The sequence below is a fragment of the Onychomys torridus genome, chromosome 3, assembly GCF_903995425.1.
Source record: "Onychomys torridus chromosome 3, mOncTor1.1, whole genome shotgun sequence".
NCBI lineage: Eukaryota > Metazoa > Chordata > Mammalia > Rodentia > Cricetidae > Onychomys > Onychomys torridus.
In genome coordinates this window covers 123308256-123332461 of record NC_050445.1, presented here as the reverse complement: position 1 = coordinate 123332461, position 24206 = coordinate 123308256, and positions in this window count along the sequence as shown.

Below are 24206 nucleotides of genomic sequence, written 5' to 3'. Positions count from 1 at the left end.
ATTAAAAAGGTAATTAAATTAATCAGTAAAGTAAAATAAAACAGACAAGATGGAAGATCATGTTCATAATGAATCTAAGAATTTTGTCAATTGTTCATCATGTATTATGTGACTTCCCTGCAGCCTTGGTTCTAAAATAAAAACATGTCCACTTTATACTATGCACTTTGACAGGCCACCAATATCAAAAGACACATCCTGGAACACCTCAGTTCAAGTTGAGAATAAAATACTTTGTGAATGTCAATTTATTTTTACTGTAGATACAGATTTTAACCATGGTAGTTTAATTCTGGTACATAATTTTTCAATATTTGCTGACTCCTTTAGTCAGTAAATGTGAAATTAATTCATTTTTGGACTGTTGAGTGCTAGAATGTTTGATTTAAAAAGTTATGCCTAAAAATAAGTATAACTCTTTTATTAATGAAGACTTTTTAATGTAAAATGTAGAGATAGTTACAGAAACCCAAAACTGGTAAAAAATGCAGAGAACAACTGATGTGGAATGCCCAGCTCCAACTAGTATATCTCTAATACATCCCTTTCAGCTAAGGGTAAGGGAGTATCACAAAGAGAGGGCACAGAAATTGTAAGAACCAAAGGAGAGATACTAAACTAATCTTTTATGAATGACTGGGAAGCTGCACACATGAAATCTCATACTTCGGTTATTTAAACAAGACCTAAACAATAACATCATTTGATATGCCAATATGGATGGTGTAAATTCCATAAAACTCCACATCTATTTAATGGTTGATCACACGTGGAGAATCAGTCTTGTTCATTGGTAATTCCCTTGATAGTTTGTACAGTTCCGAGTGCCCATATATATAATGTGACAAGGTTTAGAAGCCTTGAACTTAAAGAAATGCCACATTAAGTTTCATTATTTTGACTTTCCCCTTCTGCACTTTCTCCAGAACAAAGTGCATGAAGAGCAGCAAATGATGGTAGAGAAACTGTTTGGTTCTTGATATAAGGAGGCTCAGGCCCTCATAGTAGGCTCCATGGAAGCTTGAATGTGAAGGGACCCATGCTTATTTTGGTGCATCAGGAAACAGGAAGTTAAGGTTGGAAGCGGAGCTGATATAGCACACTAGGCCCTGCATCCTGAAGAGGTACTTCTGTAGCTGAGAATCACTTACAAAAACTCTTAAAACCTCTCAAAACAAGACTACAAGCTGTGGAATCTGTGTGGATCATTCCACATTTAAAACATTACAGTTTATTTCCTTTTCTGAAAGACAAACTAGGTACCATTTATATATGATACTTGCTTCATATTTCCTTAACATGTACTTATAAATACATGTGTTGTTCTCCATTACTTATGAAGGATGAGATTATGAGAAGGGGGGGGGGTAATATGATCTATGAAGAGACACCATAATAATAGAAACCCTATCTATGACAGAAGTTGGTACCAGAAGTGGGGTATTGTTGTGATAGGCCTGACCGTTCTTTTGTTTGAAGGAATATGAACATTGGGACTGTGAATCAGAAAAGCAGTTGAATGCTTTACGTGCTGCTTAATGGGCATCCTAGTAGGAACATGGAAGTCAGTGATGTTAATTGTGATTTGAACTGTTGAGCCTTGGCTCAAGATGTTTCATAGAAGAAGAATTTTAGTATGTTACCTAGATACTGTTCTTGGATATTTTAGTAAAGAAAATGGCTGTTTTTGCCTTTGTTTGAAGAGTTGCCTGAGGCTAAAGTGAAGAGATTTCCTTTAATTTCCTTGACAATTGAAACAGTCTAGTATAGGCTCTGTTGTGTGGTTACATGCTTAAGATTTATAAAGAGAAGGAGAAAATAGAAGAGAAAAAGAGCACCCATCAAGTAGAATGGAGCTAAATGCTGTGTTCAAAAGGGCAAACAGATTGGGAAATGGAATAAAGGGAGTGATGATCGACCTCAGGGCCAGTTCTCATCCACATAAGTTTCCAACTTGTAAAAAGAAATTAAAGAAACGGTTGGAGCTCAGTATGGTGGTACATTCCTTTAATACACACACTTGTAAGGCACATGTTGGTGTTTGAGGCCAGCATGTTCTACAGTCCAAGTTCCAGAACAGCCAAACTTATGCAATGAAGGAAACCATGGACAACAGAACCCTGGTGAAACTGTAATTGAACAAGACAGCCATGTTCCAGCCTCAGCAAGAAGCAGAACATGGTAGCTTCAGTCACATGTTTCTGGATTTAAGGATAGAAGAAAGGGGTTATGTAATATTCCTCCTCAACTAAGTAAAGCTGCTGAGACCAGGCATGGATCAGGAGTCTCCTGAGTGGAGACCTAGACAGGTCATTTTGTGAAGCTGTGAAGATGAAGTCTGGATTGTCCTGGAGACTCTAAGTCAGTGGAGATGCCAGAGCCATGAGATACCCTCCAAGGAAAGCTGCTATCAGAGTAAGACCAACCTAAGGGAGAGAAGTGTGTTTTAGTCAACAAAGCTGAAAGGATTTGGAGATCTGAAGAGTACTTTGGCATCATACATGAAGATTCAGAGTTTAGAATTTGCCAAGCTGGTTTTCAGTCTTGCTTTGGTCCAGTATTTTCTCAATATGCTCACTTCCTACATTTCGGAATGGTAATGTATATACTATGTCATCATATGGAAGTATGTTATCTGCCATTGATTGTAGCTGGAGACCTTCACTCTAGCACCCAGAGAGAGAGAGAGAGAGAGAGAGAGAGAGAGACAGAGAGAGAGAGAGAGAGAATGAAGTTGGGTTTATAGGAGGGAGGGAATGATCAGGAGGCAATTGGAGATGGGATAATTGTGATAAACACATTGTATAAAATTTTAAAAGAATAAAAATGTTATTAAAACATACAATGTGTTTGTATAATAGAAATAGAGATAAATAAAGATAAGTAATGCATTTGAGGAATGACAAGTTCCAAAAGCTGGCAGTAAGATAGACATGTGTTCTCTACCTTAGGGAATTTAACTATTTGTCTTACAGTGTAGCACAGAGGCATATGAGAAAAACTTAACTGAATTCCAGAAATGAATAAATATGAAAAACATAGCAGACATAAGAAAAATCTTCTTCACATACGATGACATTTTGTAGGCAACAACTTCTCTAACTGGATAAAGTAAGAGAATCATAGTCCTTCTATACCTTGACATGGTTATTCCTTGGCAATATCTATGCTCACTACTAGGAATAAACCTTCCTTTCATATGAGCACTAAACAGGACAGGGTGATCTAAATTACAATACCTTTAAGCTTAAGACAATTAAAATCACAAAAAGAATTTGACATTGATTAATGAATCAACTACTAAGAAAATATGTGTGAAACACAGACTATTTTAGAAATAAAAGATTTTGTTGTAAATAATTCAAAGATCAATAAATGAATAAGAAGAAAATTCAGTGCTTTGAATGAAAACATGCAAAAAGCAAGGTAGTGTAATCTTTGTAATAGGTAGTTGTAGAGAAACTTACAAATGCTTAGAAAGGAAATCGACTTACAAGTAAGAAACTGACAGAAAGAGAATGAAGTATGCAGTAAGAACAAATGAAGAGCAATATTGGAGAGAAGCAGAAGAAACAGAGATTAAGATTATTTTCTAATAGACCAGGAAGAATTTCTATATATAATAAAATCAAGAGCATGAAAACTATAACATTGTGAAGTAGATAAAATGAAATTTTCCATTATCAATACATACGTTCTACTGATAGTTTCCTAGCTTCTTGAGTAGTCTTATGGAATGAGTGAGACAATTTTTTTTTAACAGATTCTGGATAGTGAGCTTGGCTAGATATAAGATTTTTTTCCTAGTGAGGAAAAAAAAGGGAGTATGTCTTCAAACCAAAAATGAAGAATCACATGATCATGTATTACTTATTAGACCACTTTTTTCCACAGAAAGACTAACATAGTGTTTCTGTATCTGCCATTGGTATGTTGTTGTGTACGTCTGTACATATTTTGCTTATTCTACGTGTGTGTGTGTGTGTGTGTGTGTGTGTGTGTGTGTGTTTGTCTTCCTTTGTGTATATAACCCTCATATAGGTGTTTGAATACGTGTGTGCATGTATGTGTGTGTCTGTGTCTGTCTGTCTGCCTTGTTGTTTGTGTATGTGTCACATAGGTGTGCAGATGTGTGTGTGTGAGTGTGTGCATGCGCATGCACGTTTGGAAAACAGAGGTTGCTCTGTATCTTCCTCAATCACTCTACTTCTTACTTTTCATGAAAGAGTGTCTCACTGAAACAGGACCTCACTGGTCTGACCTCACAGTAAGTCCCAGGGTGTCTCCTACTTCCACTTTCCTAGCTCTGGTATGTCATGTCTCCCACTTTGTCAGGCTTTATACACAATTTCTAGCACTCCAAATGCATGTCCTTATTCCTGTGATGCAAGCACTTACCAATACAGTTACATCCAGTCACAGGTGTTTCTGATGTGTGTGTTATTTGAACATATCTGGAGAAGAAAATTGGATAACTATCTATTTAAATTCACATGTCTGATACTGGAACAGCTGTTCTAATTGGAAATTATCCACATACTCTTATATTGTAAATATTTCACTATTCATTTAAAAATTACCTTCATGCAATGATATTGTATAGCATAAAACAGGAGTTGTCAACCCAAGGGTCACAATTCCTTTGGTAAACACCTTCTTCCAAAAATATTTACATTGCAATTAATAACAGTAGTAAAAATACAGTTATGAGTTTGCAACAGAAATACTTTTATGGTTGGGAGTCACCACAACATGAGAAACTGTATTAAAGTGTGGTAGCATTAGAAAGGTTGAGAACCGCAGGTATAAAATTAATACTGTAAATATGCAACACAATGTTTATTATCCTCTTGGTTTTGAAAATAAATGCAAATGATGACTTAAGGGAAACTGTTCCCATTGACCAACAAGATAATGAAAATTAATTTATGGCCAGCCACAAACTCAGGAAGGAAATTATACAAATGCAATGCCACATCTTGCTAAGAAATGTAAAAAGCAGTTCTTCACTGAATTTCTGGTTGAGTGCTGACTATCTTAAACTAATTCTCATGCATGTCTGTTGTATTTTTGTAATAAAAATCTGTCTCTGTTGGAGAGTTTATGGCATTACAGTTAAAACCACATGCTATGTCAATGCACACATTGGTCTGGGTGATACTTAGTTTTACAAAACAATCACTTGATAGGGCCAGGAAATGAGATCCCCTCATGGAGCATTAGTAAATTTCCAGGGCCATATTTTGAAAAGAAACTCTCTAGTTATACAGAAAGGACTTTGTGGGAAAGAGAAAGACTAGAAGCATGTAGCTAACTTCCTGAAGTGACGGGCAGTCATCTTCTAAAGTGATCTTGCCAGAGTTCTAGCAAAATAAACACTGCAGAAGTCAAGAAGAAAAGTTGGGGGCAAGTAGTCTAAGAATGAGGAAGTTAGAGGATAAAGTCAGATAGGAATAGTGGATCTTGAGTTTTCATTATCTGAACATTAGATCATGCAATAATATGTATTTTTAGTTCCACATGCCGGCATTATGCTTAACCAGTCTGTGAGTATTTCTTCTACTGTAATGATTACATCTAATTGCCAATCTACAGAACCTAGAATTACCTAAGCAAATAGTCTCAATAAAGAATTGTCTATATTGGGTTGGCCACTGTGTGTCTCTGTGGAAAACTGTCTGAGTCAATTGGTGTATGAAAATCCACATTGCAGATATCACCACTCCCTAGGCAAGGAACTATATAAAAATGGAGAAATCAAGCTGAGCACAAGTGAGCAAGCAAGTGAGCAAGCATGCATACATGCATTTTATGATTTTAACCACAGGTGTGAAATGAATAGCGATTTTAAGTTCCTGCTTCGACTTTCCCATGATGACAGGCTCTAACCCAGAACTGTAAGCTGAAATGAAGCCCTTTCTTCATTAAATTGTTATTTCTTCCTTTGCTAAAGTACTTTATAACAGAAACAGAATTGAAACTAGATTCCCTTTTCCATACCATTCCATCACTCTGCCATTTGTGTTTTGTTATTGTTTTGCTTGATGATTATTTAGTTGTTCTAAGGGGTATTTGTATTTCTTAAATTTTGTTTGAGTTGCAAAAACAAAACAAAAACAAAAAACAAAAACAAAACTAAAGTATATTCCTGAAAGAAATCCCAAAGCACAAAATTCTTAAAACATTGAGTGTACACTAGAATATGTGCCCATCTGAGCCAGTGCCAACTTTTATTTTTATTCCCCATGCCCAGAATTACGGTCTGCAAGTCTGGGCATCCTGTGGGTTCATTAACTTTTATGGTCTTATCTTTTTACCCTAGTCTCACATAACCACTGGCGTAGGTGATTGCTTTTAGGAAGAGAAAACTCATTTACAATCCAAGATCCCAGCAGGGAAAGAGAAAGTTCACTGCCTGGTTAGTTAAGTTCTCAGAGTCCAGGCCAGGCATTTTTATTAAGTCATGGGAGACCCTGAATTGGATGCCCACCCCCAACCCCTGAAGCTGAACTGAGAGGGTAAAATACACTTTATTAGTTCAGACAGTGCATTGCTTGCACAGTGATCTAATGGCTGTGAATATTTGTGGCTTCCTTAGTGCCAGAGAAGGATTTTAATTAGGCAAACAGTAACCTCTGTCCATTTATTAATCCTTTCCCTTAGGGTTGTCTTATAAAAAATAAAAAGAATGGATAATTAAAACCAGAGGAGAAATGTCACTGCTTCCTAAAGTGTTGCTGTAAGAAATTTTTGACTTCTCCCCCTGCCCCAATGAAATAGAAGAGATGTACATGATGTGGTAAATATATACATATATCTGCTTATTTGAGTTTCAACTTGGGGTGTGTTATGGAAAGGTATTTAAGGGTGATAGAAGGACAGCATCGGGGAAAAACAGATACACCATGCTAAAAATTGAGAAATTGCAATGTCAGGAGATTAATATCTTGGCTAAGAGTAAATGCTTTGAGATGGCATGTGCTCCCTTTTCAACTCTGATGTACTTTCCATTAGCTATGCAAATGAACACCCATGCATATCTCTCTTCCTTTGTGAAGTATAGAAGGTATGGCCTGTTTTCCAGAACAATTGTACTAATTAAAGAGCACATTGTTGTTATCATGATATTTAGCAGAGTACCCTCTGTATAAGAGGATGTTATTATCCATACTACTTTTTCAATGTATTTAACAACTAAACTAGCTACTCCTATCATTTTACTCAGCCTTTGAATTCCCAAATTCATATATATATGTAATCACATAGAATATATATGATAGGAATTGTTCTACATGAATATTGAATACATATATGTATGTATATGCATACACCTATAAATACATACATAGATACATATATGTTTTATTCATAAAGAATCATAGAAACACAATGTTTAAGTCTTTTTTGTCAAGATCCTAAATCTTTAAGTTGGGACAAACTGCTAAAAATTTAGTAACAGGTCTTGAATAAATATCTTAAAGCAAAAGAGAAGATACATTAAATCTAAGGTCACCTGATCCTTCCTTTGACCTTGAATGGAGCCTTGGCAACGTGATTCCTATGAGCAATCTTGTTGTAAGGATCAGAGAACTACTTTCTTACAGAATTATTAATGTAGATCAGTCAAGGCAGATGTTTTAAAAAAAATTAGGGACAAGCCTTAGGCCAAAATTATGAAGAATTATAATTGCTGAACTAATCAAGATCTGCCTCATTTCTTTGATAATATTAGAACATGGTCTAGAGATGTAACTCAGTTGGTATAATACTTGCCTAGCATCCATGAAGCCCTGGGTTCAGTTCTCAGCACCACATAAATAGGGAAGGTTTGGCACATGCCTGTAATCCTAGTATTCAGGAAGTAGACGTAAGAGGATAAAATTTTGAAAATCATTCCCTGCTACTTAGTGTAGTCAGAAGTTTTGTTGTGTCCCACCAGACTGTTGGCCAGAACAAATCTCTCTCACTTGTGTCCCAAAGCTGCTTAGTCCCAAGTAAACACATAGAGACCTATATTATTTCCAAATTGTAGGCCTAATGGCTCAGGGTTCTCATCAGCTAGTTCTAATTAAAGATATTTTAATTAACCCATTTATATTAATCCATGTTTTGCCATGTGTTTTGTGGCTTACCAGACTGCTGGCATGTTGTCCCTCTGTGCAGCTGGCATCTCTCCCTGCCTTTTTCTTGTCTCTCTGCTTGGATTGCCCACCTGCCTCTAAGCTGCCTTGCCATAGGCCAAATGGCTTTATTTATCAACCAATCAGAGCAACACATATTCACAGTTTACAAAAAGACATCCCATATAATATAGTAAGCTCAAGGGCATCCTAGACTACACAAAACCCTCTCTCTCAAAATAATAACAAGAAAAACAATGAGAATAATAGTAATAAATAGTAATAAAAGGGATATGAGAAAAAATAAGTTAAAATATTTTTGTAAATTTTGAAATTAGAGCTAGTACTTGTTTTATTTTCAGGATAATAATTGACCAAACCTGACATATAATATGAACATTAACTTTTATTATTATTAGTTATTTATTTTACATACCAATCACAGTTTTGCCTCCCTCCTCTTACCCTATTCCTTCCCCCATCTCCTTTCTACATGTCCACCCACTCCTCCGAAAGTGTAAGGCCTTGCATGGGAGTGAACAGAGTATGACATATCAGTCCCATGCAGGCTTCTAATCTATTGGTCAAGAGTCCATGAGATCCCACAAGCTCAAGTCAGCTGTCTTTGTGAGTTTCTGTATCATGATCTTGATCTCCCTTGCTTATAAAATCCCTCCTCCCTCTCTTCAGCTTGACTGCTGGGCCTAGGCCCAGTGCTTGGCTATGGATCTCTGTATCTGCTCCTATCAGTTACTGGATGTAGGTTCTATGATGACAATTAGGGTAGTCACCAATCTGATTATAGGGGAAGATGTCTTTTGGCCATTTGAGATTCTCTGCTGAGAATTCTCTATTTAGATCAGTACCACATTTTTAATTGGATTATTTGGTATTTTGATGTCTAGATTTTTTAGTTCTTTATGTATTTTGGAGATCAGCCCTCTGTCAGATGTGGGGTTGATGAAGATCTTTTCCCATTGTCTAGGCTGCCGTTTTGTCTTATTGACCATATCCTTTGCCTTACAGAAGCTTTTCAGTTTCAGAAGGTCCCATTTATTAATTGTTGATCTCAGTGTTTGTGCTACTGGTTCTATATTCAACAAGTAGTTTCCTGTGCCAATATGTTCAAGGCTACTTCCCACATTCTCTTCTACCAGCTTCAGTGTAATTGGATTTATGTTTAAGTCTCCAATCCATTTGGACTTGAGTTTTGTACATGGCAATAGATAAGAATCTATTTGCATCCTTCTATATGTCAACATCCAGCTATGCCATCACAATTTGATTAAGATACTTTCTTTTTTCCATTGTATAATTTCTGCTTCTTTGTCAAAATAAGGTGTCTGTAGGTATGTGGTTTAAGTCAGGTTCTTCAATTTGATTCAATTGATCCATGTGTTGGTTTTTATGTCAATATCAAGATGGTCTCATTACTATAGCTCTACAGTAGAGCTTGAAGTCAGGGATAGTGATGCCTCCAGAAGTTCCTTTATTGTACATGATTATTTTAGCTATTCTGGCTTTTTTATATTTCCATATGAAATTCAGTATTGTTCTTTTGAGGTCTATGAAGAATTGTGTTGGGATTTTGATAAGGATTGCATTGAATCTGTAGATTGCTCTTGGTGAGATTGCCATTTTTATTGTTAATCCTACATATCTAAGAGCATGGGAGATCATTCCATTTTTTGATATCTTCTTCAATTTATTTTTTTTAATGACTGAAAGTTCTTGTCAAACAGGTCTTTAACTTGTTTGGTTAGAGTTACCCAAAACATTTTATATTATTTGTGGCTGTTGTAAATGGTGATGTTTCTCTGATTTCTTTCTCAGTCCTTTTATCATATGTATATAGGAGGAAAAAAAAATATATATATATAATGTTAATCTTCCATCCTGCTACACTACTGAAGGTGTTTATTAGCAGTGGGTGTTCCTTGGTTCCTTGGTAGAATATTTGATATTTGGGGTCAATTATGAATACTATCATATCATCTGCAAATAGTGAAAGTTTGAGTTCTTTCCAATTTGTATCCTATTGATCTCCATTTGTTGTTTTATGGTTCTAGCTGGAACTTTGAGTACTATATTGAATAGATATGGAGTGAGTGGATAGCCTTGTCTTGTTCCTGATTTTAGTAGAATTGCTTTATGTTTCTCTCCATTAAATTTGATGTTGGCTATTGGCTTGCTATATATAGCTTTTATTATGTTTAAGTATGTTCCCTGATCTCTCCAAGACCTTTATCATGAAGTCCTACTGGATTTTGTAAAAGGCTTTTTCAACATCAAATGAGATGATTATGTGTTTTTTTTTCCTGTAAGTTTGTTTATATGATAGATTACACTGACAGATATTAATATGTAGAGCCATACCTGCATCTCTGTGATAAAGCCTACTTGATTATGGTGGATGAGTTTTTTTTATGTGTTCTTGGATTTGGTTTACCAATATTTTATTGAATATTTTTCCATCAATTCTCATGAGGGAGATTGGTTTGGAATTCTCTTTCTTTCTTGCATCTCTGTGGGGTTTGAATATCAGGGTAACTATAGCCTCATAAAAAGAGTTTGGCAATGTTTCTTCTGTTTCTATTGGAACAGTAACATTTTAAAAGAGATTCTTCCAAATGTTAAAATTTTGACTAATTTTTATTCTACATGCAAACCTTAATTTTATAATTTTGAGATTTATAAGCATGTTTTCAAGTGTGTCAACAAGATTAGCATCATCCTTTCAGTTTTGAATTTTCATGTTGATAAAATACATCAGCCCCAACAGTAAGACAACTTCTGTAAGAATCAGCATTCATGAAACAGTGTATAGGCAAGACCAGAGATCCTTAAACACTAGTGATTCAAAAACATCTATAATTTATTAGGCAAGAGACACATTTTAGACTTTTGGCTGTCTCAGAAACACAGAAACACACACACAGCAACTATAAAATAATTCTTAGGAATACATTATTAAAATCAAAATGAAGAGATATTGTAATTGCATACACATGTTTAAAAAGACCTTTGGTCAAGACTAAAGCATATATACCCTATGTGAGCCAGTGATTTCAGAGAATAAGTATGTAGATAAGTAAGTTCAATTGAAACACTGCCAAAAGTAGCATCAAATTGAAAGGATTAGAACCTTTGTAGATAATGTTTCCTGCTTTTCAACTTCCCTTATTATTCTGTGTACTGTCTTTAAAATTGGAAATGAATAGTCTTAGAAAGAAAGATAAGTGAGAGGAAATGGGTGTGGAAGTCATCTCTGTGTGCTCTCCTTTGACACTGTGCATATAGCCTTCATATAGTGCCAGAAAACAGAGTACCATTTTTCCTAGAAGTAGTTGCTTATGGCCCCACTCAACCCCTTACTCTGTATCACTCAGGGCATTGTATCACCACTGACAGCCCTCAGCTTCTAAAAGGAATAAAAACTGACATTTAAATGGCCTTTGATATTTTACTATTCAATTAGCCTGCCTTAATCAGTGTGTTCCCGACGGTGTGGTATGCTGGGTGCATTCCAGTAAAAAGGCTCAAGACAGCCTGAACCAGATAAATTTAAAGAGCTGGAGACAACTAATTTTTTAGTTTGGTACCTTGGTGCTGGCTTGAAGGAGTTAATGGCTCAGATCACAAAACAAAGAACCCTGGAATCCAAGCCCATTATTACAACCAGTGGTTACTGTAACAGGAATTCTTATAGTTTTTTAATAAAAACCCAGATGTAGATATTGTAGCAAATGCTGAAGGATCAGAGAGACAAAGGAACAAGCCACTGCCATGTCTTACCTGTAAGACTCCTCAGCCTGAACAAGCTTTCTAGCCAAAAGGCCTCTCGCCAAAAAGGGTTCCTCAGCTGAAAAGCCTGTTTCCTCATGCCTTTTATACCTTTTTCCTCCCACCATATCACTTCCTTTTTAGTGCTGAGATTAAAGGCCTGTGACTTCCCAAGCAAAGGCATGGGATCTCAAGTGCTTGGATTAATGGTGTGTGCCACCATGCCTGGCTCTATTCCTCTCCTAGACTGAGGCAATCTCATATAGTCCAGGGTGGCTTTGAACTCACAGAGATCCAGACAGGTCACTGCCTCCCTAATGCTAGAATTAAAGCTATGTGCCACCACTGCTTGGCCTCTATGTTTAATCTAGTGGCTTGTTCTTTCATCTGATTTTCCTGCCAGTTCTATTAGAATACACAATATAGCATCACAAGTTACCCAAAGGTTCTGGTTAATAGGTTCTTAAATGTCAACCATGAGTAAATTGTGTAATAAATACTATTCATGCACTATGTTCTTTGTGTTAAATCCACTCTTCCATCTCTCTCTTGTTACTTTATTTGTATGTTAGTAAGGGCAGAAATGGTAAGGAGAACGCAATACATACTCAGTTTACAAACAAAATAAACAAAACTTTCATGAGTGTTTTTTGAGACTAATACTCTATTGTAGATAACTGCAACCACATCACCTAGTTGATTACAATGAATTTAAATATTATGAAAGCCTAGAAGGTGGTCTTTATTATTCAATCTTTGTTTCACAATGACTTAAACTGTCTGATCCTTTGCCGTGGTGCTTACAACTCCTCACATTTATTGGTCTCACCCTGTGCCTTAAATTGGTCAATCAATGAAATGTTAGCACATAAAACCTGAACATTGGCTGGAAGTAAGTGTGTGTGTGTGCTCAAGTATGTATATGTGTGCATGTGTGTGTGTGTGAGAGAGAGAGGAGAGAAACAGGTAGAGAAACATAGAGAGATAAACAGACATACACAGAGATAAATTAGGCTTTATTCTTCAACCATTTTCCATGACTATGAATATTTTTCAATTTTAAAGGAGCTCCATTAAGAATGTAAGTTACCTGAAGAAAATCCTGTTCTTGATTAGGCAACCCCTGAGTTGAATCAGACTACACACTGGAATAATGAATGGGCACCTGAACTATTACTCCTTTATCTGCAAACAGGAACATGAATGCTTCTGTCTCTTCTCACTGTCTGCTCTATGGAGCTCCAAGGGGGTGGCAAGAGTTTGCAGTGATTGGCAGTGGGTGGTATCAGGAACATCAAGAGTCCAGGGCACTCCTGGAGCTCCACCTGGGGCTCAGCCATGAATCTCTGCATCTGCTTCCATCAGACACTGGATGAGAGTTCGATCATGACATCTAGGGTATTCGGCCATTCCATCACCAGAGTAGGTCAGCTCAGGCACTCTCTTGACCATTGCCAGCACTCTACAGTGGAAGTGTCTTTGTGGATTTCTGGGGAATCTCTCTAGCACTCTGCTTCTTCTTATTCCCCTGGGATCTTCATTCATCATGGTATTTCCTTCTCCACTCTCCCACACTGCTCCTGATCTAGCAAGAGAGAGGAGGGATTGTATGAGTGAGAGATTTTGAGACCATGGTTGCAGGAAGCACATGGACAAATAGCCAAACTAGTGCAAGCACATGAACTGTGAACCAATGGTGGAGAAGCCCCCATGGAACTGGAGCAAGCCCTCTGGATAAGTGTGACAGTTGATTAAGTGTATGGGAGGCCCCCAGACAGTAGAAGCAGGACCTGTTCTTGGTGCATGGGCTGACTTTTTGGAGCCTGGGGCCTATGCTGAGACACTTTGCTGAGCTTTGGTGTAGGGAGGAGGGGACTGGAGCTACCTTGGTTGAGTCTGCCAGGCTGGGCTGACTCCCCAGGGGAGACCTTGCCTTGGAGGAGATGGGAGTGGGGGGTGGATTGAGGGAAAGGGCTGGAGGTTGGGAGGAGGGAGGACGGGGTGGGGGTATCCATGGCTGATATATGAAATTAAGTTAATTATAAAATAAAAATACTATTTAAAAAAGAGTCCAGGGCAGCTTTGGTGTCATAGTGGGTTGAAGTCTACAAGGTCTCTCACTCTCTGCACAATGCCCAGTGGTGGGGCTCCATATTTGTTCTCTATTGCAGGAGGAAGCTTCTCAGATGATGGCTGAGCAAGACACAGATCTATGGATACAGCGGAATGTCATTGGCACTCATTTTATTGCTATGTTCATTTACTCACCAAAGCCTAGTGGACTCAGGTTTATTCCTGAGTCCATGGTCTATCTAGTCTTAGGTTCTTGAATACCTGAACAGTTTGGGGTATGGGTTTATATGATGGAGTAGGCCTTAAATCCATCTGATAGTAGGTGATTACTCCATAACTTTTGTAAAAGAAATATTTTAAAAATATTTTTAAAAGTATATCTTTGACTGGAGTGATGGCTCAGGGATTAAGAACATCTATGACTTTTGTACAGGATTCAAGTTCAGCTCCCAGCACCCACATCATGTAACTTACAATGTCATGTAATTCCAGCTTCAGGGGAACCTGATACCCTCTTCTGGCCTCCACAGGCAGCACCTGTATAAACACCCCCCCTCCACACACACACAGAGTATGTTACAGGAAAACAAAATGCCTGTTACTTAAGATAATTAATATCTGAAAGTGGTATTTAGGGACAAAGTCAAATATTTTGTTATGCTTTGCCACTTACCATCTTGAAACCAAACTTGGTTGAGAATTTCTTTTTTATTTTGAAAAAAAAAAATTCATTTACATACCAATCCCAGTTACCCTTCCCTCCCTTCTCCTGTTCCTTTACCTTCCCTCACCTCATCCCCAACCCACTCCCCAGAGAGGGTAAGTCTTTTCTTGGGGAATCAACAATGTCTGACATACTAAGTTGAGGCAAGACCACCCCTCTCCTCTCCTGAGTCAAGGCTAAGGAAGGTATCTCATCCTAGAGAATGCATTCCGAAAAGCCAATTTTTTTACACCCACATAAGTCTGGGTCCTACTGCCAGGGGCTCTCCAAGCATATATAGCCACACAACTGTCACCCACATTCAGAAGGCCTGGTTTGGTCTCATGCATGTTCCCCAGCTGACAGGCCCGTGTCCATGAGCTCCCAGCAGCTTGAGTCAGCTCTCTTTATGGTTTTCTCCATCATTTTCTTGACCTCACTTGCTCTGGGACCCCTCTTCCCTCTCTTCAACTGAAGTCTAGGAGTTTAGACCAGTGCTTGGTTGTGGATGACTGCATCTGCTTTCATAAGTTACTGGATATAGGGTCTATGATGACAATCAGGTTGGTCACTAATCTGATTATAGGGGAAGGTAAGTTCAGGCACCCTCTCTATTACTACTAGGAATTTTAGCTGGTGTCATTCATGTGGATTCCTGCGTATTTCCACAGTACCAGGTTTGTCCCTAATATTTGACTTTGTCCCCAAATACCACTGTCAGATAATAGTCTAGTTGAAATATCACTTAAGGGGTTTGAAAGAAAATGACCCCCAAAGGGTTTGGCACTATTGGGAGTTGTGGCTTTGTTGGAAGAAGTGTGTCACTGAGAGCAGGCTTTGAGATCTCATATATGCTCAAGCTATGCCCTGTATCTTAGAACACTTTCTGTTGCCTGCAAGTCAAGATGTAGTACCCTCAGCTTCTTCTCCAGCACCATATCTGCCTGTATACTACCATGTCACATCATGATGGCACTGGACTAAACTTCTGAAAATGTAAGTCACCCCAATGAAATGTTTTCCCTTTATAAGAAAAAAGGATAATTAATATTACTTATAATATAATATTTTAATGTTTTAAATTTCATAACTCTTCTTGTTTAATTTAAGAAAATTTCATTTCTATATCTTATCATTCCATAGTTTTCATTTTTTCTGGAATTAAAGTGATTATGTATTTGCTACTTATACTTTAATTTTATAATTTTATTTTCTTACAATTTTAATTTCAGGGTTGGGGATTTAGCTCAGTGGTAGAGCGCTTGCCTAGCAAGCACAAGACCCTGGGTTCGGTCCTCAGCTCTGAAAAAAAAATACAATTTTAATTTCATGATTTAATAAAAATAATGTTTTTTCTTTTCCTTAAAATAAATCATCATTTCTTTTATCAGTGTGTATGTGGCATATGTATATGTATGTGAAAATACAATCAACTTTGTTTGTGCTTGTGGATGCCCAGGGTTGATGTTAGATGTCTGTTATTTCCCATATCTTCTGAATTTCCTGTTTTTGACAGGGTCTCACAAAGTACGCCAGACAGGAGTTGAACTCATAGAGATCCACTTGCCTCTGCCTCCCAAATACTTGTATTAAAGCTGTATACTGCCACAGCCATCCAAGATGAAGCTAAGGATGACCAGGAACTCCTATCTTCCGGACTCCTACTCTGCAGCGTATCTTACCTGCATGTGCCATGCCACCACAGCCAGCACCAACTTATCTTTTTACACACAGTTTGGAGCTGAAGCTAGCACTTACAAGTTCAGCTTGTCTGGTTAGTCAACAAGGCTCAGAGAGCCTAGTGCTCCCAAACTCATCCCTGGCATTTTATGTGTGCTCCACACTCAGCCAAAATATTTCAGTCCCTGAAAGACCAAATCTCAATCACAAATATTTTCACATCCTCAAAGGTGTATAATTATTTTTTCCAAAGAAGAACTCCCTATTTTACCTCAAGCATCATGCCTGATATAGACAGTTTAATTGTCATGTCCCAGAAACCTTTCTTATATAGAAGATATGTATGTGCATGATTTAAAAATGAAAACTTCTGAAAGGCAAAGGACATGGTCAATAAATAGGACAAAACATCAAAGGACTGATCTCCAAATTACATAAAGATCTCAGGAAACTAGACATTAAAAAACAAATAATCCAATTTAAAAAATTAAAAACCTGAAATGATTATATTAATAGTCACCTAACATGATTCTTTCTCCTTTGAGCCTTATTATATATGCTGAAAGGTTTTCATTTTGTTCATAATGTATCTTTCCCTATTTCACTAATGAACATCCTCATCAAAGGAATTGCTAAGGACCATTTCTTGCTAAGATTCTAACTCAATAAACAGTAAGACAGATAAAGTGCATTTCATATTCACATATCAGAATGAATAAGGAAACATTTTGAATTTTTATTCAGCTTCCATTAAATACAGAATGGTACTTCAGATGGAGAATACAGCCATCTGGGAAAATGAGAGAGATATATCATATAATTAATTCAACTATAAATTAAATATTTTTGACCTCCACAGTGTATTACTACCTCAAAGACAACAATTAGTATGCAAAGTGATCACTATAAATTCTATATTTAAAGGAGCCAGGATGATTCATAGTTGAGAAAGCTAATTTAAGAACATTAAATAAACAATTTATATGTTGCTGGCTCAAACAAACTTCTTCTCACATCAGGAATGTCTTATAATGGAATGACATTTTTACCAGGAAGATTTGGAGCTCTTTTTAGGCTTCTTTCCAGGGGCGAAGTTTTTTGTATGTTCTTCATAAATTACTGCAAAACACTATACATTTTCATCATGAACATTGATGCAAACATACTCAACAAAATAGTGACAAACAGAATCCATGAAAACATCAAAGAGATCATCCACCATGATCAAGAAGGCTTCATCTCAGAGATGCAGGGATGGTGCAACATATGAAAATCTGTTAATGTTATCCAACACATAGACAAACTGAAAGAAAAAAATCATGGTCATTTCATTACATGCAAAAAAAACTGCCTTTGACAAAATGCAACAACACTTCACAATAAAAGTCTTGGAGAGAACAATGATAAAAAGAACATATATAAACATACTAGAAGCAACATTCAGCAAGCCATTAGCCAATGTCAAAGTAAATGTAGAGGAACTTGAAGCAATTCCACAAAAATCAGGAACAAGACAAGGCTGTCCACTCTCTCCATATCTGTTCAATAGAGTACTCAAAGTTCTAGCTAGAGCAATAAGCCAAAAAAAAAAAAAAAAGGAGATCAATTTGATAAAAATTGGAAAGGAAGAAGTCAAAGTATTGCCATTTGCAGATGATATGATAAGTGACTCTATAAATTCTAACAGGGAACTCCTACAGTCAATAAACACCTTCAGAGAAGTGGCTAGAAACAGGAGTCACTGAGTAGCCCTCCTATATACAAATGATGAAATAGGCTTAGAAAGAAATCAAGGAACAACACCTTTTATAATAGCTGCAAATAATATAAAATATCTTGGGTTAACTCTAACCAAGAAAGTGAAAGATTTGTATAACTAGAACTTCAAGTGTTTGAAAAAGAGAAAATTGGAGAAGATTTCAGAAGATGGGAAGGCTTCCCATGCTCAAGTATCAGTAAGATTCACATACTAAAAGTGGCCATCTTACCCAAACCAATCTACAGATTCAATGTAATCCCCTATGAAAATTCCAACACAATTTCCTTATGCACCTTGAGAGAAAAGTACTCAATTTCATATAGAAAAAATTAAAAAATACAAGATAGCTAAAACAATCCTGAACAATAAAAGAATTGTTGGAGGTATCACCATCCTTGATTTTTAAGATGTACTACTGAGCAACAGATATAAAACCCACATGGTATTGGCACAAAAGCAGGCCGGTCAATCAATGGAATTGAATTGAAGACCCAGACATAAATCCATACACCTGACAGCTGAGTCTTGTCCAGATAATAAAAATAAACAATAGACAAAAAATAAGGCATCATCAACAGATAGTGCTGGCACAGCTGGATGTTTGCATGTAGAAAAAATACAAATACATCAATATCTATCATCCTACACAAAACTCAGGTCCATGTGATTCAAACATCTCAACATAAATCCAGATAGTCTGAACTTGATGAGAAAATGAGGAATAGTCTTGAACACACTGGAACATTAGACAACTTCCTGAATAGAACACCAGTAGCATAGACACTAAGATTGGCAATTAATAAATGGGACATCATAAAACTGAAAACTTCTGCAAGGCAAAGGACATGGTCAATTGGACAAAACATCAAAGGACTGATCTTCAAATTACATAAAGATCTCAAGAAACTAGACATTAAAAAACAAATAATCCAATTTAAAAATGGGATAGGGATCTAAATAGAGATTTCTCAACGGGAGAATCTCAAATGGCCAGTTACACTTAAAGAAATGTTCAACATCCTTAGTCATCAGGGAAACACAAATCAAAATGACTCTTAGATACCATTTTACACCTGTCAGAATTGTTAAGATCAAAAACACAAATGACAGCTTATGTTGGAGAGGATGTGGAGCAAGGAGAACTCTCCTGCACTACTGGTGGAAGTGCAAAATTGTAAAGCTGCTGTGGAAATCAATATGGCAGTTTCTCAAAAAGATTGAAAACCAACCTATCTCAAGACCTCACTATACCACTCTTGGGCATATACCCAAAGAATGCTCCATCCTAACACTAGAACACTTGCTCAACTTCATTCATAGCGGCATTATTCATAATAGCCAGAATCTGGAAATAATCTCGATGTCCCTTAACCAGAGAGTAGATGATGAAAATGTGGCACATTTACAAAATGGAGTATTACATAGCTGTAGATGAATTTCTAAACAGTCTTATTAAATAAGGAACACAGAACCAAATACAGAATTAAAAACCCAAGAGATCAGAGCACTAGCAAAAAGCCAAGACTACCTTTAGTTTACCACTCAGTGCTGTTGCTTCCCCTGAGAGAACTTCTTCCTGTCTGACTTATCATTTTATTGCCCTTCTGTCCTGCTTTCTCATTGGCTCTAAACCCAACCACATGATTTCCTCATCATTGCCTATCTATGGTTAGTACTGGGATTAATGGTTCGTGTCACCACACTTGGCTGTGTCCTTGTCCACACAGAATCTCTGCCTGCCATGTGAGTGATTAGATTTAGGGCATGAGCTACCACCACCCAACTTCTGTTCCTGGCTCGCTAATGACCTCTGATCTTCAGGCAAACTTTTTTTTTTATTTATTAACATACAAATAAAAGCACATTTCAGCACAATTAAAATATCACCACACATTGCTATTGAAAATGATGACATGAAGAAATTTAAAGGCAAATGGATGGAACTAGAAAAAAAAAAAAGTCATCCTGAGTGAGGGAACCCAGACCCAGAAAGACAAACATGTTATTGTACTCACTTATAAGTGGACACTAGTTGTTATGTAATGGACAACCATGCTACAATCCACAGTCTCAGATGCTGAGTAACAAGGAGGACCCAAGTGGGGATCCATGGATCTCCCTAGGAAGGGGAAATAGAAGAGATGTTGTGGGTGCACTGGGATGGGTGGAGATGGGTACATGAGGGATCTGTTTGGGGGGGTGACCAAGGGGGATTGTACTAAAAGAAAAGACTTGAATGGGAGAACATTTTGGGATGAGGTAGAAACCTGAGGCATGGGAAACTCCCAGGAATCTACAGAACTCCTAGTAATGAATACATAGCCTGAACTGGCCATTTCCTATGACTAGGCAGGATTTCAAGTGGTGGGATTGGGACACCAGCCCAGCTACACAACACTTGATTTACATTCTGTTCTGCCTCTGAGATAGAGTAGGGGGTGAGGGTGACATGGAATTTGTGGGAATGGCTAACTAATGACTGGTCTAGTCTCAGACCCAAACCAAAAGAGTAAGTCAATCTGTGACAGTACCTGGAGTGCCAGAACCCAAAGGCTGGATGGCACAGAGACCTAGTATAAAACCAAACATGACTGGAGAAAAAAATAATGCCAATGTATGATGCCTAATAATATTGTAGTATACTACCCCAGTTGTCATCAGAGAGCTTTTATCCAGTAGTTGATGGAAACAGATGCATCGACCCACAGCCAAGTATTGGGCTGAACTAGAGTAATCTCATTGAAGAGAGGGATGAAGGACTGTATAAGTCTGGGGGATTAAGGATATCATAAGAAACCCCACAGAAACAGCTAATCTAGACTCATAGGAGCTCATAGACCAACAGCCAGGGAGTCTGCATGGGACCAACCTAGGCTCTCTACATATGTTTGACAGTTTTATATCTTGGTGTACTTGTGAGACTCCTAGCAGTGAGAGAAGGGGATGTCCTTAATGCTTTGGCTGGCTTTTGGGGATGTAATCCATAAAGGGTTGCCTTGCATAACTTTAATACAAGGGAGATGCTTAATCCTACAGCTACTTGATAATGCCATGTTTTGTAGATATCTGTGAGAAGCCTGCCCCTTTCTAACAGAAACAGAATAGGAGTGGATCATGAGGGATTAGAGTGAGGTGAGGGAATAGGAGGAGAGGAGGGATGGGCGGTGGTGGTGCAGAGCCAGGAGGGTATCTGTGAATTCAAGGCCAGCCTGGTCTACAGAGTGAGATCCAGGACAGGCACCAAAACTCAAAACTCCACAGAGAAACCCTGTTTCAAAAACAAACAAACAAACAAAAAAACCAACCAAACAAAAACAAACAACAACAAAAAAAAAAAAAAAAAGGAGGAGAGGGGGGGTGGAAACTAAGGTCAGGATGTAAAATAAATGAATAAATTTAATTAATAAAAAACTATACAAAGTTTTCATTGTCATGCTTATATGCTTTTTCTTGCCTGTTAAGTTTTGTCCTGCTTATATTTTGATCTTGGGGTAAAGGGAAAGAATGAAAAAATAAGGTCCTTTGAAATGAGCTGCAGGCTGCACAGAAGAGGGTGGAAGGAACTAGCCTGAGAAAAACACTGTGTGTGTTATTCTCCAGGCGAAGGGGCAGAGACTGAACACGCAGTCTGGTTTTGTAGTCACAGAGTGTGTTCACGTAACTGCCTTCTATAAACAGTCCTCTACCACCTTTCTTGATATGATGTTATGTGTTTTCCATTTTTATTAAGGAATAATTATTAATATAGGTAAAATAATGTGACTTTTATAGATACAAAGTTAATGTGTGCTAATGATTTCAATTCCTTCATTGTCAGTGAGGAAGAGTAAGTGTCCTAATGAACACAAAGAGCATTACTCAACCAAGATCCATGCAGAGATGAAAAGAATCAAAACAAATGGGCAAAATGAAGCACAATTGCATTATTTTATACTAAGACAATAAAATTAAACAGTACCCCCTACAAATGAAATTCTAGCCTATTTGTAGTAAATCCTTTTTATTTATGTTATCTGTAACTTTCAAAATACTAAATAGTTGTAGCAGCAGTTACATGCATTAGTTTAATCAAAACATATAAACAGTGATTAGCACCTGGTAATCATTTTATTAATTTAAAATTTCTCTCATAGACATTAAGCATTTTGGGACTTTCAAATTCTAAAAAGGAATACTCAAGTTTTTCACATCCCAGCATCATAATAACCCAAACTGGGATTTGTACTGCCTGCCTACTTTAGCTCACTCCAAGGTTTGCTTCACCCCTTAGAGAATTTCTTTGGTGTAGTAATCAGAAACAACTCAATTCTCAATTTCAGATTTTTCTGAGACCCCTGCTGCCTTCTGCCAGATTTATGATGTGCAAAACAGTAAGCTTATGTTTTTAGTATTGGATGAGATTATTTTTCTTACTAACATTCATATTTCTTTTGTAGGCTCTACACATAAGCATTTTCAAATGTCTGTTTCAAGCACTGGTGTATTATTTTTCTTAATTTGCACAACTGCACTATGACTTTACTGAACACTGTGGCTTTAAGTCTAACCATTACTAACAAGTTGGACAGAGTTCCAGAGATATTTCTCATGGCATGTAAAGTGTTTTGAATTTCATGGTGGAACATCATTGACATGGAATTCTCTAAAATCAGTTCACACTCATAGATAGTCTTTGCAGAGTTTATCAAATTTTCTGTCCCTTAATTACATGAAGATAGTATACTGGACAAAGTGTATCAGAAGGGTAGAAACTGGAAACTGGATATTGTACAATTCTTTTGTGATATTTATAATTTATAACTGGAAGTGAAATATATATATATATATATATATATATATATATATATATATATATATATATATATGTGTGTGTGTGTGTGTGTGTGTGTGTGTGTGTGTGTGTGTGTGAAGTAGATTGAATTAACATAATATGAACATAGTAAAACTTTCATTCCAAAAAGATAATACTTTGTGGGATACTTGTTCTAGACTCTCACTGTTTAGGCACGTAAGTACTAGTGAAGATCAATGTACAAATTGATTAAGTAAGAAAAAAATTTGTTGTTGTTCTTAAAAAGTAATGAGTAGGGTTGGGGATTTAGCTCAGTGGCAGAGCGCTTGCCTAGCAAGTGCAACGCCCTGGGTTCAATTCTCAGCTCAAAAAAAAAAAAAAAAAAGTAATGACTAGGGAGATCTCATCTATTTCCCCTTCCCAGGGTGATCCATTCATCCTCCTTTAAAATCTCCATGAGTAAACTGGGGATAAGGGGTGGGCAATAGAGGGTAGGGAATGGAGGATGAGAACAAAAGGGAATGCGATGGTTGAGCTGGAACAGAGATGAAGTGGGTGAGCAATGGGAGTGATACCATGATAGAGGGAGACATCATGGGGATAGGTCGAAACCAGGTGCTAGAAAACGGGTGCTAGGAAAGTTTCCATAAATCCACAATAATGACTCCAGCTTAGACTACTACCAATGGTGGAGAGGGTGCCTGAACTGGCTTAACCCAGTAATCAGATCGGTGGTACCCTGCCTGTCATCATAGAGCCTGTCTCCAGTAACTGATGAAAGCAGATGCAGAAATCTACAGCCAGTTATCAGGCCAAGCTTCAGGAGTCCAGTCGAAGAGAGAGAAGAGGGATTCTGTGAGCAAGGAGCACCAAGATTCATGATGGGGAAACCTACAGACACAACCAAACCCAACTGATGGGAACACATGAACTTTAGATCAACGGCTTTGGAGCCTCCATGGGACTGGACAAGGCCCTCTGCATATAGAGACAATTGTGTAACATGATCTGCTTGGGGGGGGGGGCCCTGGCAGTAGGATCAGAGTCCATCCCTGGTGCATGAACAGGCCTTTTGGAGCCCACTTCTATGATGGGACACCTCACTCAGCCTTGGGGCAGGGGGAGGGTCTTAGACCTGCCTCTACTAAAGGTACCTCCCTATGTGAGGCCTTATCTTCTTGTATGATGGAATGATGGGTGGGTTGGGAGCAGAGGTTAGAGGGGTGGGAGGAGAGAAGAGGGAGATCTTTAGTATGTACAATGAATAAATTTTTTCTTAATAAGAAAAAGGTAATG